General features: G+C 33.6%; 1 protein-coding gene across 1 annotated transcript in view; it reads right to left on the bottom strand.

The window, feature by feature from the left end:
* Nucleotides 1-15,073, bottom strand: part of RAPSN (receptor associated protein of the synapse) — a 318,527-nt gene that overhangs the window by 188,933 nt on the left and 114,521 nt on the right.

The following is a 15,073-nucleotide window of genomic DNA, read 5'->3' as shown; positions in this document are numbered from 1 at the left end:
TTTAGTGGTAAATACTACTCTAAGTTGGAGTTTTTAACTCCAGGCTGGATGCACGGTTTAATCCTTACATTATTTTCACTTGTTCATTGTTATATGTATATAGTTTTGACATCCACAATATATTTTGCACACTCATTGTCACTACAAACAAAATTGAATCCTATACAAAATCCCATACGAGATTCAATAAATACAGCTATATTTAAAGGTACACCTAAAGGAGGAGATGTAACATTACTTATGTTGTTATTTGTTATTTTGATCATAAGATTCTTAAGTTTTAAAAATGCCAAATGACGTCTTTAAAAGGAATTTCTTTAAACATTAATGGATTGAATAATCCATGTAAAAGGGCAAGCCTAATAAGATACATTAATTTACATAAGGCCAACTTAGTCTTCCTGCAAGAAACCCATCTCTTGAAAAAGATATTGATAAACTAGCCACAAACAAATATACAGTATTGGTTAGTTCAGAGCACACTCAGAAAAAGAGGAGTGGCTATTTTATGGAATAAAAGTATGCCCATTCCTAAAACCATTAAGTCTTATCAGGATGACAAAGGAATGTTTTGTATGGTTACAATACAAATTAATGGGAAGACTTGCACTTTAATTAATGTATATTGGATACCTGGAATTGGTATTAATACAGTGAAACATCATCTTGATAAGATCATATCATTCTCTATAGGAGATATTATTTTAGCTGGTGACTTTAATTGTATACTACATGAAAGTGATACTACCACTATAGGAAAAGAAGAATTACATCTAATGCAAAACATTTAAATGATTTTGCTAATTCTTATCATTTGAATGATATTAATAATCAGATAGATTCAAAATCATTACCATGCACCTTTTTTCTAACAGATACAAAACTTATTCAAAAATAGATAGGGTCTTTATTTCTAACCAGATGGTAACAGATTTAATTAATTCCAAAATCATTTCATGTCCTATATCTGATCATAATTCAATTGTTTTGAATTCATGATAAAAATACTCATAATGTTCAGATCAAAAGGATACCAGCATACCTAACTCAACTAAAAGACTATAAAGAATATATACTTTCAGAAGTAAAACATTTTTAGACATAAATAATACTCCTGAAGTCTCCATTGTCTATGTTTGGGATGCCTTAAAATCATATCTATATGGACAAAGTATCAGATGGTATAATAATAAAAGGAAATCTTGGGATAAGGAATTGTTAGATATTCAAAGTAAATTAGACTCATAAACATAATAATAAAGAAAATATTATGGACAAGAAAGTTATTGAAGAAATAAACAAACTAAATGAGAAATACAAAGAAATTTTAACTCATAAAGTTAAAATAACTTTAGAGAAATACAAGTTTTGTCTTATTCAATAAGCCCCAAATACTTACATAGACTTAAAAATAAAACAAAAGGTTGAATAAACAAAACCATATCAAAGAAATCTTTTCTCTAAGGAAAAGAAGAATGTTTCTAGTATACCAGAAATACTAGATGAATTTAGAAATCACTTTCACAAAATTAACCATAATAACATTAACATGGAACCTAAAGATAAAATAAAGGAGTTTATAACAACAAACATGAATAAAAAGCTTAATAAACAACAGATTAAACTATTGGACAAAAAGTATTTCATATACAGAGGTTATTACACAAATAAATAAGCTTAAATCAAACAAAGCACCGGGTAATGATGGTATTATACCAGAGATATATAAAATCCTTTCTAAAAGTACGTATTCATTAATACATAAGGTTTTTATTTTGGCCCAAACTGAGTTAATAACCCCCATCTTGGCAATATACATTTATTTCGCCAATTTTAAAACCTAATAAAGATCCAACTAGATGTACTTCATATCGGCCCATCTCATTACTTAATGTTGATTATAAAATGTTTATGAGTATTTTTGCTGATAGATTGAAGACAATCATCCCGGCATTATAGATATAGATCAGACAGGCTTCATTGTAAATAGAAATACTTTTGATAATATAAGAAGAACTTTAACATTAATTGATTTTGCAAATAGGAAAAAGAAAGATTTAACACTTATTAGTCTTGATATAAGTTCAGCATTTGATTCAGTAAGTTGGGACTATCTGTTTACCTTACTGAAGTGCACAAACTTCTCAGATGCATTTGTAAATCTAATTGAGCATTTATACAAAGGAACATTGGCTTATATTAAGGTAGGAACATATGTTTCACAAAAATACCCATTTTAAAGGTACAAAACAAGGATGTCCACTTTCTCCACTATTATTCACTTTAGTAATGGAGCCTTGGGCTAATTTGATCGAAACAGTACTGACATAGAGGGTTTTGAAATAGATGAAAATACAACATCCAAAATTCAACTTTTGCAGATGATGTTCTAATTACATCAGCAGGATCTAATTCTTCTATGCAGTCTCTATTTGATAAAATGATGAATTTTAAAAGTATTTCTGGTTTAATATTCAATGAAGAAAAACTAAAATACTACCTATATATACACAAAAAATATTCTCATTAGTGATTTTACTAAATATGTACCCAATTCAGGTCAGATAACTTATTTAGGTATAATACTATCTAAAGATATTAAATCTATTATATATAATAATTATAATACCTGTTTTCTTAATATACAAAATCTTTTAATACCTGGAATAATATGTTTTTACTATGGAGGAGAGACTTACAATTATTAAAATGATAATATTCCCCAAGATTTTATACTTAATACAATCAATAATACTTCCACCTACAAAAATAATTATCAAGAAACTGAATACACTAATGTTAAATTTCCTATGGACACCTAATAGACCTAGGATTGCATTAAAGAAACATACTAATAGCTGGTCTCAATGGGGTATTTCTTTTCCAGACTTTAATTTATATACTATCTCTTCTATTGTAAAAGTTATTACTTTGTTAATAGATCAGTCATATGTCGCAAAATGGAAAGATTATTGGGAGCTAATTAGTATGCACTTCATGAAAATCTCCTTAACACATAAAAATATGATTGTAAATAACTCCATGTTATGGTTACTAAAGGAATTTTGTACTTCACCTATTACACCTAAACATATGGTTTGTTACCCATTAAATATTATTATTAGCTATCGTAACTTTATATTCATGCACCCTAAGTATAGGGAATGGAATTTTATTATATTCCCTATAATGTATACTCAGGGTATGCTTTTGTCATCTACTTCTGAAGGAACTCATTTAGCTATAGATAATGATCTAAAGTACTGGTATCAGTTGATATCTGATAATAAAGTTAAAAATCTCGATTTCTTAAAACAAGAATTTGATCTAAGAAAAACTTGCTGGTTAGAGGTTCAGACCTTTAGACAACATCTCATTAATAAAATAGATCTAATGTCTATAACAGTTAAAGAATCTATTCCAACACTGATTGATTACTTGATATTAAAATTACAACATAAAGTTTCTGATAAAGGTAAACTTTCATACATACATAAAATTATCAGACAAGAAACTTTTTACAGTGTAGATTCATACTGGAATTATTTCACTTCTATTAATGGGGACCCACCAAATCAACAAGATAAACAATATATATTGGAATCTGCCTATAGAACTACGTCTTCCATTGTCTGGAGACTTTATACATGGAAATTTTTACATAGATCTTTTATACACCTTTGATGATGAATAAAATAAATAATAAAGATAATCTATGTAAGAGATGTAATGTAGAAATTAATGCTGACTGGGCTCATATGTTTTATGACTGTATAAAATTGAAAGAATACTGGAAGTCAATTAATGAATTTTTGCAGGCTCTTTTTACAGATAATTTCATTATTTCTAAATCTCTTATATTATTCAACACACCTGTACCTCAAAGTGTTAAAAAGGTTAAGCTTCCCTTGTTATGGTCTATTCTAGCAGTGGCTAGGAAAATAATAACCAGAAATTGGATTTCAGATACACCTCCTTCGTTCAATGAATTTAAAAATGTTATGAATATAGTGTGCCATATGGAAATAAACACAATTAGGTCAAGAACAACTAGAAAAACATCTTATTATATTGTATGGGATAATTTACAAAATTTGTTAAAAAAATCCTAATTTCAATAGCATGGTATTTTAGTTTAATTAATTGATCTGATTGTAGTGGATGTCTTTGTAAATACTTTAGTTGTTTTGTTGAATGTTATAATCATATCTATTTTTAATTACTTGTATAAAATTGTTATGATATTTCTCTTGTATGTTAAAACAATAAACCTGTTTTGAAAAAAAAAGAAGCAACAAGGAACAATGTTTCTACCATTCCCAAACCAAGGTTTGTCAGTGTTTAGAATGCAGAGACATAAGCCTTGCAGATACCAATAAAGGTACTTAAGATTAAAAATAAAAGAAACATTTCTTTCGTCCAATGGTAATGTGGAATTTTGTATGACTGAAATACACTGTCTTTGTTTTCTAGACTTTGACCGTGGAAACAGTTTCTCACAATCTTCAGTTCTTTTCCACATGACATCTTTGTAGACACAGTGCATTTTAGTGAGGATTTTCTTCAAGTGACCTGAAGGGATACTTCATCTCCAGAAGAAAACAAAACTCAGCTGCAAAATGGACAGTCCTTCCTGTTTATAATACTTACCAGAATATCTTGAAAGTTAGTGTTCAAGAATCCAAATTCACAAACAACTGCACCAGTAAAAGCTAATGTGATTTATAATATCCTTTGAAAGAGAAAGCTTTATGTAATATCCATATTCCATACAGGATACCATCACTTGAATTTTCAGCACTATTTCAAAATATTAAGTTGATTTCTTCATCTACTTTGCCATTTGATAAGGAGTCAAACCTTATCTAATAATTTGGCTTTCTAAGCCTTACACTGCTTAGCCAATATGGTATCATACCAGTGTTTAAATTAATATAGTCCAGGAAATATTGCAGAATTTATCAATTACTATTCCCATTTCCACATTAGAAGAAAATATGAGAATGGAGCTCATACCCTGAATTAAGTATTTTTGATGCCTTGTAGACACTCTTGAAGATTATCTATGACAGAGTTAGTCATGAGAATACTTACCTGCCTTACAAATGAGTCATATACTGAAGGTACTAGAATTTAATTGTTTAGTATACCTGTTGCCAAAGATGTGATGCTGGGCCAATCAGGTAGTGACTTTATTGTGACCCAGAAAAGAAAGAAAAGGCAAGGTCTTCCTTTAAGGAAACTTTTAATTTACCACCCCCTCAGTTTTAAAGGAATTTTACCTCGGAGGAAAAAAATCATTTATTGGAAAGGAATACTCTCCTAACCTCCTTAGAAACAGAAAGAGTATATATTTAGGCAAACTGTTTATATAGGAAATCAAACAATGTATACCTCAAATTCATGACAAAAGGGCAGATGTAGGCAAAGATCCACCACATGACAACAAGTGTCTGCATTCCCTGTTCACTGCCGCAGTAAATATAGGAAGTAGCTTTCAAAGTCATTTATACTCAAGGCAACATATAGCAACAAAGGATGATTAAGACAATAGGAAAGTTATTATGCAACATAGTTTATTTAGAAACTGCAAATGTAGTTTATTCTACAAACACCCCTGTATTAATTATGTAAGGTCTTATATTTAATGGAACATCTACCTTTCAAAAAAGTAATACTCTTGGGCAGTCTACAATCAGGCAAGTCAACACTTCTTTTCCAGATTATTCTTGGTTTCCAAGATTTCAAGACCCGGAAATTATTCTTAGATCTATCAGATCCGAATAAAGTTGTTAGCACAAAGTCTTTCAAGATGGTCACTCTGAAAACAACCAATAAGATAACTATTTGCAAATCCCAGTAAGACCATCCCATAGAAAATACCTCAAAGCCTGAATAGCTCAATATCATAAGAAGCTTTAAATTCTGTGATATGTGATTTCCTCAGCCATCCTACGGAGTAGTTAGCAGATGCTTAATCCTGGTGTTTGCCCTTCTTAGCAAACATATAACTATTTCTCCTTAGCTAGCCTTATAGTATCAAAGACAATGGAATTATTGCAACATCAGAATCAAAGTATCTTTGAAGCTGATGTTGAGAATAACAATAAAATACGATATAGATCCATGTACACACAGACATCATATGATATGTTTTCTAGCCAGTGCAAGCAGATAAAGGCTGAAGCAGCCCTAATAGATTTGGTTCACCTGTGTGGCATTACAGCTGGGCAGTATCCAGAAGCTCATTGGTATATGCCATCTTGCAAGATTACAAATGAAAAATACACAATGGCCTGTCTAGAGATGACTGAAATCAGTTCATATATTCCACAGAGCCAAATAGTTATCTTTTCTATGTATGGAGAAAGAATTCCCATGGCATATAAATGTAAGTATTATATCCAAACGAATGACCCTACTAATTCCAGCAGAGGTACAACTTCTAAGAAAATACTCCAGGTAATGTTTGCAGAGGCCAGTTCAACAATCATTCATTTCTGGGCAAATGGACTGAACAAGAAAAGTCTCATAACATCAGCCTAAAAGAAATAAAATAAATCTAGTGGGTAGCAACAGCTTTTTAGGACAACTTTCTTTATATCAGTGCAAATGATATCATGGTATCGTGGTACACACAATAACATACATTCTAACAAGATCCTTTCAGATTTGCAAAGAAACTCTTTGGATTTGCAATTGGCTATACATCACAGCCTAGAATTGTCAGTAGTTCATCTTCCGGGTTTATAGAACCAGCTAGCTGACTCATTAACCTTTTAAGTAGGATGATGCATTCAGGTGACAGCTAGTAATCTGATCCATAGATTATTCAAGACATTATACAGAAGAAGGACTTCCCAGAAGTGGACCTGTTTGTTCCCTACCTCTAAAGAACTAAAAATTATTTATTATGTCTTTCTATACCAGACAATCTTGGAAGACAAATGCCTTCTGTTCTCCTTGGACTCGAACCATAGTGTATGCCTTCAGACAATTTTCACTGATTCAGAAAGTATCACTAAAAGTAAACAAGGGCAGGGACAATTTCATTTTAGCATTTCCCTCCTGATTGAGGCATCAAGAGTTTTTTTCTCACATAGTGAACTTTCTTCTAAGGCCTTAACTTCTCCAGAATTGTTTCTGACCCAACAAGTCAAAGTGTTAAATCATAATATCACGACACAAAAATGTAACATCTTGGAGCATAGAAGTTTAATTCCTACCAGTGATTCCTTCTTCAATAAAGTCCTGAAAACTTTGATAGAGGCCTGACAGCCTAATGCAATTAAATGTCACCTACAGAATTTGAAAAGGTTTTCCTGTTTGAGTGTAAAATGAGATCCAGGTCCTCTGAACTATTGTAACCTAAGAGTCATGTGCTACATAAACCACTTCCTCTGGTTACATTTGTGTTACATATCCATCCAGGTGTACATTTCTGCTTAAATCCCAGTCTAGCTACATGTGGCAGCAATCCCATCATCTAAGGCTTTCATAAAAGGGGTCTTTCACTTAAAACTCAAAATAATGCACATTCCCTCCAGGAAACCTGAATTTTATACTATAAAAGTTAGGAATGTCTTCTTCTGAACCAGAGACCTAAATGATGCAAACTACCTCTCTCTGAAAATATTGTTAGTTGTTTCCTCAGGAGCAAGATTTCCAAGGTTATTAGTCCTTATTTGCAATTGCTCTATATGACATTTCATAACAAACCGAAGTCTTTGAAGACTCCCTGTTTATACCAAAGGTTTTGTCATCAATGTCTTTGAGTCTGTACATTCAGCTATCAATCTTTTATCCAAACGAGCAGAGTAAAAGCGAATATTTTTATCAATGCTAGATGTTCACAAAAAGCTCAGGTACTGCAACAGTTGGAGACGAGAGTTTCAGGAAAACAGACCGACTGTTTATCTCATTCAAAATATCTAAAGAAGATCTGCTAGTCAATAAATAAGCTCTTTCTAAATGGTTAGCCAAACTGCACTGCATTTTACTATAAAAAAACCTTTACAAGGTGCAGTCTGAGCAAATTCCATTAGAGCAGTAGCAACTTAATTTAAAAAACATTTCTCTGTAGCTGTTGGACAAATGTTCATATATTTATCTAATATCAGTCATAAAAGAATCTTATCTTTCAGCTTACACAGACTACATCTTGATGACTATAGACTCAGCACTCTAACATCACTCTTAGCTTAATGTTATAATTCGTCTGTAATTGCTGTATATACATATCTTGTTGAGAAGAGGAATATGTGAATTTCTATTGTAGGTTTGTTAATGCATAACCTTATACCAAGATCTATAGGGGAACGCATTTTAAACAAGTATTGTAAACTAGGTGTAGTTTATTTAGAAAGTAGTAAAACATCCAAATGCTTTTGTGTACGTTAAACTGAATGAAAATTAAGTCTGCATACTAATGAAAACATCTGTACAACTGAACGACTGCACACAGAAAATGCAATATATAGGCATACTATGGCTTGTAACAATTTCAGAAAAATCATTTTCCATGGATGATGTGGACTGAGATAGCAGTGGTGGTGATTTTAAATCTGTATTTGAGAGAAGAGATGTGGGAGGATAATTGTTATTAAATGTTACGTTAGGGATTGCCTTTTTAAGAAGTATTCTAAAACTAAAGGCACAAAATAAAGGGTGATTGGATGGCGTGATTGAAATGTGATCACATTTTTCTATTTAAAGATATTTGATTTATGACACAGAAATAATGAGATTTCATTAGGATAAAGTATAGATTAAAGCAGTAAATGTTAAAGTTTTTTTTATATATTTTATATATCTGGATACCTTGGGCTTTTATTATGAGAAATGCATTTATTTATTCATTTATTTTATTTATTAGAGTTAATGAAAGCAAATGAATAATCAAAACAATGACCTAAAGCCTGTGACTACTTTTGCTTTATGTCTGCTTTTCATATGTTTGATCTTAGAACAAGACTTAAATAAGCAACTACCACTGGAGTGTATACCTTAAGTGTCCTGAGAATTAATATCAAAATTGAATGGGTCATATAATTATCAGATATTAAAAAGAAGTTTGAGTTTTAAATGTTCAGTTTTCATGCAGATTTGTGAAAAATAATTGTCACAAGTATATTGTGTAAATAGTAAATATATGATATTTGAACTTTTTCTTATTTTTATGACTAATAAACTATGGGCCAAATTCCAAAAGAGTTCCTATCAGTGTAAGTCTGCCCTGATTCCAAAATATATGCTCTCTTTGTAAGTGACTTACTTGTAAAGCTCATCCATAAACAGGATTACTATGAGGACCAGATTTTAAAACACCTGCTCTCATTGTAAATGGATGGAATCTAATCTTAGTATTTTCCTAGTAATGTGATGAAACTTCCATTAAGTCTTTATATTTTTGACTTGTTTGCATGGCAGGCTTTATGCTTAGGTGAATAACTAAGCCTCTTGGGTGCTTTTCTGCCCTTTATTATTTTTCTTTACTTTGGAATTATTGAATGAACGAATGCATATATATATATATATATATATATATATATATATATATATATATATATATATATATATATATATATATATATATATATATATATATATACATGAATAAATAAATATTTAGAAAATCACCCAGTTGGTGTCTGGGGAAGGGGTGCTGACATCCTACTCTTTGCTTGTTGTCCTAGCGAGGAGTAGAACGTGACATAAATTGATTGGCTGGTGCATGCACCTGAGTATTCAATGTGTAGAATTTTCTAAGCCTTGCAGTTATTCAGAAAGGGGTAGAATATCCATGATTATTCAACATTTAAGATAAGAGGGGTAGCAGCCATGACAGACAGGGAGAGATTGATTTTTTTTTTCTTAGCACTGATAACCACCCTTTTAATTCATCAAAACTTATGGTACTAATCTAAAATCTGACATAAGTGGTTATACCACTCTGATGAGCTCCACAATAACTTTAATGTGAAATAAAGTATTTTCTGCATACTAGGTCCTCAGTTTCTTTAGACTGAAAATGGTCTCATGCAGCTTTTGTATTTTCTCACCTCTTCACAAAATCTGGGTAGAATGATCTGGCTCACTCTCTTAAAGATCATTACGAAGACCAAAGTGTGTCATGTAATTAGCTGTTCCAAAGTGCCATGCTCCTACCATGGTGCTTCTTCTTCTTCTCTTTCAGCTGTTCTCATTAGGGGTCACCACAGTGGGTCATCTGTTTCCATTTGTTCCTGTTCTCTGCATATTGCTCTGTCACACCAATCACCTGCATGTCCTCTCTCCATAAACCTTAACTTAGGCCTTCATCTTTGCCTCTTACCTGGCAGCTCCATCCTTAGCATCCTTTTCCCAATATACCCTTCATCTCTCTTCAGCACATGTCCAAACCAATGCAATCTCGCCTCTCTGACTTTGTCTCCAAACCATCCAACCTGAACTGACCCTCTAATATACTGATTCCTAATCCTGTCCATCCTTGTCACACCCAGTGCAAATCTTAACATCTTTAACTCTGTTACTTCCAGCTCTGACGTCTGCCTTTTTGTCAGTGCCACCATCTCCAATCCATACAACATAGCTGGTCTCACTACCCTCTTGTAGACCTTCCCTTTCACTCTTACTGGTACCCGTCTATCACAAATCACTCCTGACATGCTTCTCCACCCATTCCATCCTGCCTGTACTCTCTTCTCCACCTCTCTTCCACACTCACCATTACTCTGAACTTGTTGATCCCAAGTACTTAAACTCATCCACATTCCCCAACTCAACTCCCTGCATCCTCACCATTCCTCTATCCTCCCTCTCATTTACACACACATATTCTGTCTTAGTCCTGTTGATCTTCATTCTTCTCCTCTCTAGAGCATATCTCCATCTCTCTAGGATCTTCTCAACCTAGTCCCTACTCTCACTGAAGATCACAATGTCATCTGCAAACATCATAGTTCATGTGGCCTCCTGTCTGATCTCATCTATCAATCTGTCCATCACCACTGCAAATAAGAAGGAGCTCAGAGCTGATCCTTGATGTAATCCCACCTCCACCTTAAACAGATCTGTCACTCCCACTGCAGACTTCACCACTGTCACACTACCCCCGTACATTTCCTGTACCACTCTTACACACTTCTCTGCCACTCCTGACTTCCTCATACAATACCGCAACTCCTCTCTAGGCACCCTATCATATGCTTTCTGCAAGTCCACAAAGACACAATGCAACTCTTTCTGACCTTTTCTATATTTCTCCATCAACACTCTCAGAGCAAACATCGCATCTGTAGTGCTCTTTCCCGGCATGAAACCATTGTGCTGATCGTTAATCATCACCTCCCTTCATAACCTAGCTTCCACTACGCTTTCCCATAACTTAAAGCTGTGACTGATCAGTTTTATCCCTCTGTAGTTACTACAGCTCTGCACATCACCCTTATTCTTAAAAATAGATACCAAACCACTTTTTCTCCACTCCTCAGGCATCCTCTGACTTCCCAAGATTTCATTAAACAATCTGGTTAAAAACTCCATTGCCATTTCTCCTAAACATCTCCATGCTTCCACTGGTATGTCATCTGGACCAACAGCCTTTCCATTCTTCATCCTCTTCATAGCTGTCCATAATTCCTCCTTGCTAATCTGTTTCACTTCCTGATTCACTATCCCCACATCATCCAACCTTCTCTCTCTCTCTCATTCTTTTCATTCATCAGCCCTTCAAAGTACTCTTTCCATCTGCTCAACACACTCTCCTCACTTGTGAGTACGTTTCCCTCATTATCCTTTATCACCCTTACCTGCTGCACATCTTTCCCAGCTCGATCCCTCTGTCTAGCCAATTGGTACAAGTCCTTTTCTCCCTCTTTAGTGGCCAACCTTTCATACAACTCTCCATATGTCTTATCCTTAGCCTTTGCCACCTCTCTCTTTGCCGTACTCCTCATCTCCTTATACTCCTGTCTACTTTCTTCATCTCTCTGACAATCCCACTTCTTCTTTGCCAGCCTTTTCATCTGTATACTCTCCTGTACTTCCTCATTCCACCACGTCTCCTTCCTCTGCTCCTATCATGGTGCTATTAAATTTTAATACAAAAAAATTGTAATAGTTTAAGTTTTGTAAAGTGTACTTGATTCCAAAGTGGTCTGACTTTGTTGAAAAGTATTTGTATTTGTACTTCATATGCAAACTTGTACCTGCAGAATGAGAATAGTACTGTTTTATCACTATTTATGGAGTGAGGGCAGATGCAAAGTTTGTTTCTAACAAGGTACTAGGTTACCAGGTGCCTAAAATGTGCTTGCTTGCTTGTTTGTTTTTTTAATGATTTCAGCAGAAACAGCTTTTACAGCTTATGCAATAAATAACATCCTTCTACATTTCTCGTTCCAACCTGTTCCCACAGATACTATAAAAAAACCTCAAAAACTGAGGCCTACTGCAAATGCCACTGACAATCTTCCTGGCAAATGTCTTAAAATAGCATCTGAAGCTATTGGTTATTCAGTTTTGATTCAGATAAGTAAATCCATATTTGAAAATAAAGTCCCCACATTATAAAAAAAAAAAATCATTATTACAGTGCATAAAGGTGGAATCAATACACATCTTTCAAAGTATAGGCTAATTGCAATTTTATTTCTCCTTTCAGAAATATTAGAAAAAATGTATTCAAATGCAGCTTTTCAACTATCTGATAGACAACCAGCTTCTGTCTTTAACCCAACATGGCTTCCATCTCCCTTACAGCATGACTACTGTTTTGCTGATTTTTGTTATTACAGTCAATGCCCACAGAAATGCCAGAAGCCTAGTGTCCACCATCTTCCTAGACTTATCAAAAGTTTTTGATACTGTCTCCCAGCAAACCTCTTACACAAGTTCTCATCCTTAGGGTGTCTTACTCTTCACTGGAATGGTTCCATAGTCCAAGCAGTGAAATGGAATACTGATTTATTCACCTTCCTGCCAGCAACTATTGATTCCCCACAAGGATCTGTATTAGGCTCCATACTTTAAACATATTCATCAACAACCTGCACACTGCTACAAAAAATACTACGCAAGTTCAGTATGCTGACAACTTGAATCTGCTTTGCCTAATCTCGGTCTAAACTCCAAGACCTTATATAACATCCCTTCTTATCAATTGAAATGTGACTAAATAATTCACAACTGCTACTAAACCATAAAAAAAAAATAAATAATGTTCTCGTCCCAAAACATATTACTACAAAACCACATTATTCTTTATTGTCTCTGCCAACAATATCAAGATAGAGCTAGTAAAATTACAGGGTGTTGACATACAGGATCAGTTAAAATTCAACCACCGTGTATCACACATGGTTAATAAAACTCATCAAAGACTAGGCATGTTACACAGGGTAATGGAGAGATGATAAAATCAGCAAGCAAAGGAAAGTAGTATTGCTGGAATTCAATTGATCTTCAATTGCTGGTTAGTATCCTCATGAGATGGACCCTGCTTTTACAAAATCTTATCAATATGACATTGATATGTACCCTGTATTTTATATAGCAGATATCATGCACAGAAGTCAGTTAAAAAATAAAAAAGACAGCAGGGTGCACAACCTCAGGATAAAAAGTGCCCAATCCTGGTATGTGGACTGATGCCAGGACAGTTGAAAATGATAGTGTAGAATCCTCAAGACATGGAAACATTCCTACAGTGGTGTTAGGCTAGGCTCAAGGAGCGGATGGCCACCCATTGTAGAAAGAAGTAGTATTCCACAAAAAAACACAAAAACTTACAGGCCAAATAAAAGCCATAAAATGATGGTGTGGACTATTAAGGATAAGAAAGAAATTATGTGTTGTTAGTGTTAGGCAAGAAGCCCAGAATTTCCAGATAGAAGATATTTAAAAAGGTTAGGACAGACATTAATGGAAAGAAAAATACTTGCACGTGCACAACAAAAACTGTTAAAAGCTTCAAATGCAAACTTTTGTTCATTAATACAATAGATCAATGAAACATTATATAGACCAAGGAATCTTAGACTGTTTGAAAAAAATAAGTGATTCAGGAAGTGTGAAAATATAAAAAACAACCCTAGAAGTTTTTGAAAGGTATAAAAAAGTATGCATACCATAATACACCATCCCCGATTAAAAAAAAATATACAATAACATTTAACTTACTATTAACCTGTTTCACACACAGGGTCAAGCTTCTCCCCAAACTTATATAATCAACTCAGAGAGCACATGTACCACCAATGCCTGGCATGTAGTGCACACCCGGTTCCGTGAGCACTGTCAAAGAATGTGCTGTTGATTGGAGTGTATAGCTGGTGAAAGGGTTTTCTCACGAACTCTATTTTGATAAGTTGTCTATCAGCAATTCATTCCTAACAATTACTGACAATACCCAAATCTAATTGTAATATGGGCAGTGGATGTAGTCTCTACATAGTGCATGTGAGTCATGGACTGTTGCATGGAAAAACACTTTAAAAATACAGTTGAGCAGATGGACTTCTTAACATATTGAAAACTGACTTTTATATTGTACATACTTGCTTAATTTCAGTATTTCCTCAGTTCATGTGGGTAATACTGAGTATTTTAACTCAAAAAAGTCTAGTGTGTTCTTATTTTTGAAATGCAAATTTATATTGCAAGCATGCTTTTGATAATTACTGTGCTAACCATGTCTTGCAGGTATAAACAAGTGTTACGTTTTGTACTCTTCATAAAAATATGCCCAATTTTCACTTCAGTTTAAAGGAATAACTTCCACAGTCTTGAAATATTATTAAAATCAAGGTACACTCACAAGAGGAATGCGACACATTGAATAATTTAATATAAAAACACTCAGAAAAGTGCTGTCTTTTCTGAAAAGGTTATCACTGTAAATGAAGGATAATTCTATGTTATTTTATCTGCTCCATATTGTACTGCCCATTTTATTTTCTATGTTACTACTAGTGTGTGTGTGCGAGCGCGCGCATGCATGCATGTGTTTGTTTACATGTTTTTAATGGCAGTAAGGAAAGTGCAGTAGAGAACTTAGCCTATTAGTAGAAGC

This window comes from Protopterus annectens, chromosome 9.part0, assembly GCF_019279795.1.
Source record: "Protopterus annectens isolate FY-2018-M chromosome 9.part0, PAN1.0, whole genome shotgun sequence".
In the NCBI taxonomy this organism is placed as follows: domain Eukaryota; kingdom Metazoa; phylum Chordata; order Ceratodontiformes; family Protopteridae; genus Protopterus; species Protopterus annectens.
Note: the sequence above shows the minus strand (reverse complement) of the source record. Positions and strands in the feature narration are given on the sequence as shown.